General features: G+C 38.5%; 1 pseudogene; it reads left to right on the top strand.

Annotated features, from left to right (window-relative positions):
- Nucleotides 1-39: 39 nt before the first annotated feature.
- On the top strand, nt 40-6,008 carry LOC127938743 (uncharacterized; annotated as a pseudogene).
- The last annotated feature ends 398 nt before the right edge of the window (nt 6,009-6,406 follow it).

The raw sequence follows: 6,406 nt of genomic DNA, 5'->3' as shown, positions 1-6,406 counted from the left end.
GCGCAGGAAGCTGCGCGAGGAGTTTATGTTCCTCACCTGTGCGCAATAATGTGCAATCAGACGGAACGCGCACGAGACACAGTTCATTAATCACCTGTCGTTCAGGGCGCACTTTTGTGTAGAAACACACAGTCGATGGTTTCTGATATACATTAACAGAGATTTCAAATAATGGGATGCTTTGAAATATGGTATGTCTTAGGCTATGGAAATGTGTGCGTTTGAATTCATCAGGAGATGTGTTGATTTATGTATGATTCTTGTAGGGCTTTATGGGTAATGGTCACTGTAATATGCATCCATGCTGATACCTCTGAAGGTAAGCCATGCTATTGGTTTAAACTATTTTGTGTCAAGTCATGTAATTCATTACTTAATGGACACCTTTCTCGATTGCAGATGGAATCCAAGCTGAATGTCTTGGAAATAGAGTACAGTTTATCCTCCCCGGTTCTTTGAGAGCAGGAAGTCCTTTAGAGGTGTATGCAGTCAGTAAGTTAATTATCCATTTGTTCGTGTGCCAATGAGTTTAATACACCCAAGAATCAATTCAGACCTCCTCTGGGTGTTTCAGATAACACGCATACAGTCTTTCTCACGCCTCACCTGGCGGCTCAGTGTGGCTATACACAGAAATCGGATCCTTGGGGGAATTTGATAGTGTCAGGTTCCCAACAGAGTTGTTTTGCAGAGAACCAGGTTTGTGTCTTTTATAAATTAAGCATTCCTTTAACCATCTCTAGTTCTGAAGCTATAGTTAAAATATGATGTGGGTGTTAAGGAAGGGAAAGGATTATTTTTTTTTTCTTTATTACACATACCCAAACATTTTGAATAGGGTGACCAGGAGTTTCAAGTAGCCATGCAGTTTAAACTGTATGAAATCCCCACGCTATCTGAGAAAGTCCTTGAAGTGTCCAAGTCCTGCAGTCACACCATGGTTTCAAGAGAGATTTTGTGTGAGACAAACTACATGGAGGCAAGTAACTGCTCTTATTTTCTTTTGAATGTAATTTTTTTTTTTTTTTTTTTTTTTCACTTTAAATAAATGTAGAGATTACTTTAACTTTGACCAATAGCAGCAGGGTACTTGATCGGATTGATGGCTGTTCATTTTGAAAGAAAATGCTTCTCTAATTGGATAATAAATGAAGACTAGTGTTCTAATGTGTCAATGGAGATGAAGTGTGATTTTGCTACTGGCCTGTGTATGCCTGTTTATGTTCTGTCAGGTATCTGTAAGGAATGCATTACCAGAAGTCAAGATGGTAAAAGAACCAGTAAAAGCGTGGGTATGTATAAAAAAAAAATTGTTTGGGTGCTTCGTTATGCATAACTCTTACTGGTGTCCCGCACAATTTATACTAAATGAATCCCATCTAAAAAAAATTTAAACCGGCATGTGCTGCTACTCTTATAAACAATCACACTTGAAAACAAGCTTTTAAAATATCCCATACAATGCATCTAAATCAGCATACTTGCAAACAATGTAGAAGCGTTCCCTTGTGATTTGTGAAAATGTTTGAGAGAAATACCTTTGTTTTACTACTAATGCCAGTATTTGAGTATAGATTTGTTTTTTTAAAGATCCCAAAGTAAATTCTTTATAAAATATAGTACCTTCTCAGATATTAGGCGATTCCAAATGCAGCTATAAACTGAAGGTGGGTTCCTACTGAAGGTAATAGGGTGGGATCCTGTTTTGGCCTATCAACTACTAAAAACTCCCTAGGACCTGTATAAGAATGCACTACAAGCACTTCACAATACTAAACAGATTGTCGACTGTATAGTAATGTTATGGCAACTCTTCTAGCATTTGCAAGCTTACCCCTTTTTTCATGATTATCTTTGATACAGAAAATGTACATTGTTCCTCTTTAACAGCCCAGTCTTACACCCAATTTGAAACTTTGGAAAATCCTACTGTACACCCCTGGAGAGAAGGCTTTTCATAAAGACACCCTACAAGCGATGGGCTACAGTGTCTCCACTTCTCCTACACGACTGGTCATGAGAAGCCCGTTCAACACGGCTGAAACCTTTATCCAAAATGTAAGCACATTAAACCGTTCAATCACGATGCATTGATTTCTCTCTAGTGCCTGAAATATTTTTTCGTGTTAGGTCGACAATGTTGATATGATTGTGTTCAAATCAGTGGTCTTGTTCCGAGACCGCTGGATCATGACTATAGTGGAGTCGGCAGCTGCCTGTCCAATCAGTGAGCCTTCATTCACACACACTTATTTCGCCATATTGGTGATCCACAACTCATATTGTGCTCTGATTTGTCTTAAGATGGAGCTTCTGTTGAGGGTCAGATGATTTATTGGCACGTTCCTCTGCACATTACTCCTTTGGTATCATCAGAAGTTGAAATCCTGGAGGTGCACTTGGGCGTTAATGGTAGAAGGTTCACACCTGAAGAGATGGCCAGCCGTAACTATGTCATGACCATCACCGATTCCCATATCATTGTTGGGATTCCCATTGGGGCTGCTGATGGATACTACAAGGTTGAGTTTTCAGCTATGTTTTGTATTTAACTTGAAGATAATGGTGAAAGATAACACCTTTTATTATTATCGCAGAGTCATGTTCTTAGTGAGCAGTACCATGTCAGTTACTACATAGAACCAATGCTTGAGCTACTGTGGAAGGAGGGCTTGGATAAGACCTCGTATAAGGTCTTGTTCCCTATCACCACCCCTTTGACATCATGGCAGCTCCAAGTTATAGACTGTGAGTGTTGCATTTAGGATGGAAAGGCTTTCTTTACTTGTAAATTTAAGATAATTGTTTTTATGTACTCAGACACCAACCCAAACCAGAAGGTTTTTGATATGTTGCTTGGTTACTTCCTGCCTGATGTGGAACTGCTGAATATCACCTTTGACTCTGAATTGCTCACCGTCTCGGAGATCATCAATAAAGGCATTCTCCTGCAAGAGCACACTTTTTCCAACGACACCAAAGCCTTTACTCTCCAGGTTCCCTTCTCTGATCCTCGAGTCCAAATAAAGGTATGCTTTAAACTTCGGTTTATGTAGTTGTTATCCCAGCTTGTATGGTTTGCCTTGTCTTAAAATGGTTTCATCTGTAATGCAGAATTTTCGCCTTGATGTAACCACCTACACACTTCCTCTTATCTTTGGTTTCGCCATCATGCATGAACATGCATCATTTGCACACTCCATAGCTCTAGAAGCTTCTTTAGCTGACACTGGTAAGAACTTTAGAGTGATTTTGGATACCTCTGCATGTTGGCTACAAGAGCAGAGCAAAGTGCTGCTCCTGGAGATCTCCCTTTGTGCCGAGGGGTCAAGCTTTGAAAGGCTTGTGTGATCCAGGTAGTATTTAAATATAATATTGTGGCAGTATTGCAATAATTAGCATGGTCCAATGGTTGGCTTTTTTTCCTGCTCAAGATTTGTTTGTTTGTGGCTCCATTGACTGGAGAACTGCAGTAAACTCTGCACGAAGGCAGATCTCTAGAAGTAGAATTGTGCATAACTGAGACGTTTAACTTTGTTTATACCTTTTTTCTGCAGTCCTTCCACAAGCAGAAGGAAGTTGCAATGAGGACTACTTCAACATATATGTCAAATATGGTACCACCCCAAGTTCCCAAATAAAGATCAAACTTGGACAAATGGAGCTTAATGATACGATTTTACAGCAATATCAGCATAATTTAAATGAGACCCATTTTGACATCATTGTGCCATTCCTATCCCCATTTGTGGCCTTTGAGGTATTTATTTTTTTCATATTTCCTAGGTTGCGCTAGTAATTAGTGATGCTTACCACAGTATGGACAGTTGGCTACCATCTTAATTCCCCGACTGTTTTATGCCCTTTTAATTTTCAAGTCTGTTCAGTTGACTGGAGTCCTGGGAAGACTTGATGTGGAAGTTTACGATTCCTTGAATAACTGGAGTTTCAGAGAGTTCTCTCTTGCCTGCCCCTTTTTTGTAAAAATGTCAGGTTTGTTTGTATTTTGCATCACTGTCCTGATAATTTCTTGTTGCTATTTTATGATTGCGTGGTTTTTGTTGTGCCAGAGTGTTTTCCTAATGGAACGATTACTGCGATAATTCCCAAACTGGAATCGGTACCGCATCTTCTTCCCGGTGAACTCACTCTAAGAGACCCGGCCTGTAAACCCTACGACACTGAAGACTACTTTGCTTATTTCCACTTTAATGTCACCAGTTGTGGAACCACACGAAAGGTACAATGAAGACATGCATATCAAACATTTGTACTACTTCTTTATATGTGAAGGTTCATATACTCTTTGTTCAGTTTGTTGGGTATACCATGATATATGAGAATGAAGTCACCTGGAAGAAAGATAAACCTTTGCCAAAGACCTCTGAAAAACCTGAGGCAGAATACAGGTTAGGATTTTTTTCTTTTCTTTTAACACTTCATTAATCAATAAGGTTTGCCCACTGAAACCCATTGCCCATTTTGCAGTTTCTTTTATTGAAGTATTTGTGTAAACTTGGTTGCTAACTAATGACTAAATGACATCAAGCACTTTTGAAGTACAAAAATGCTTTTGCATGTTAATGAATTTATTACCATTTCTATTGAAACTGGTCATTTCAAACAGGTTCACGGTGTCCTGCATTTATATCGCAAATGCTACACAAAGCGTGATCTTCAGCACTGTTTCACAGTTTAGCGAACCATATGCAGATGTTGGGAAGGGTGAACTTGCTGTTAACCTAAGGCTTTCTAAAGGTATGTAAACTCCTTTAGCTTTGCAAAAAAAAAAAAAAAAACCTGAATTTCTTTCTCCAGTGTTATGTTTTATGGAATAACATGCAATTATAAATCACCCACAAGAAACTAACTAGTGTAAGACAAATGCAAGTCAGTCTGAACAATGTTATAATGCAAGGTGTTTTTTTTTTTTGTCCCCAAGATATGGTTTACCGGCTCTTCTATCATGATGGTGACTACCCAGTTTTAAAGTTTCTGAAACAGCCTCTCTATTTTGAGGTGGGTATGAACCAATCCAGGGACTCTAGGTTAGCAGTAGTCCTGGAAAACTGTTGGGCAACACTCACGGAGGACAAAGAATCCAAACCTAGATGGGATTTAATAGTTGATGGGTATGTATCGAGCATTGCATGTGTTTGTGGAGCATTTATACTTGAAGGTTCTAATTTTTCACCTCAACCAGATGTGCCAGTCCTAAAGATCCTGAACAGACCGTCATCCTCCCTGTTGTCGCAGATGAGAGAGAGTGGACATCCCAGATCACGTCAAAAGATTTGAGGTCAAAACATTTACTTTCTCAGAGGATGAAGAGAGCTCTAAAAGTGAGAATGGCACCTTGGCCAGAAGGGTGAGTTGAAAGGTTTCCAGAATTTATATTGATACAGACTGTTTAAGAGTCTGATGTTTGCAGTGTTCTTTTCAGGTGGATTGAACTGATAACCATTTAAGTTATTTTACGATGCACATTTAGGTATTTGTTCATTGTGATGTCGCTATTTGTCACACCGAGAACACTGCTGATGGGCGTTGTTACAAACAGTGTGAGGCTACTCCAAATCCGATTGGTAGCAGCTCAAATCGAGGTAACTATATCGATTGAATTTGGTGAAAGTGCAGTTTCTCATCTCTGACTGGTCTGTCTTTTTCTACAGTTCGCCGAAGTACAAGCTTTTCAGAGGAAGCTCTGCAGCATCTGTCTATAGGTCCCATTCTGTTGATATAAACCTGTAAGTTTTAGATTTCAGAAGTCATCATAGGAAATGTACTTTATTAATTACTTCTGAAGGCATCAGCGCAAGGAGATTTCTGGTTTTGAGTGGAATTTTTATCCTCAAATTCTGAACGTATACCACATATTAAATATTGAGAACGCAATCATGGGTATATGTAACTGTTGAAAGCAATTTCATGTATAAATGTAGTGTTTTTCCTGGACCATGTATATCAAAACTGATGTAAAATAAATGGTGAAAATCGTTGATTCCACAGATCTTTGGCTGAATTTCATATTTATCATTGTGATTCATAATCTAAAATGAACTAAACTTTTCAGAGAAACTAGTGTGAATGAGTGATTGTTATAGCTGTTCCTTCAGACTAAACCCAAGTAGGAAGAGGCAAGTAGGTTCTCAGCATGGCAATATTGTTTAACTAATAACAGGAAGGATAATAGTTGGCAATGTTTTTTTTTTTTTTTTTTATTAACTTTTTTAATAAGTTATCATTTAGTATGTACTGTTCAGTAAAACATAGCATGGGGCATTTCATATTGTAAGTGTTTGCATGTATAAATATCTTCACTAATGTTAATGTTTTCAAAATACATGCATTAAGAGTAAAGCGTGTCTTCTGTATATGCTCACTGGTCACTTTATTAGGTACACTT

Source organism: Carassius gibelio, chromosome A20 (assembly GCF_023724105.1).
Source record: "Carassius gibelio isolate Cgi1373 ecotype wild population from Czech Republic chromosome A20, carGib1.2-hapl.c, whole genome shotgun sequence".
NCBI lineage: Eukaryota > Metazoa > Chordata > Actinopteri > Cypriniformes > Cyprinidae > Carassius > Carassius gibelio.
The sequence above is the reverse complement of the archived record's forward strand: the minus strand, read 5'-3'. Positions and strand labels throughout refer to the sequence as shown.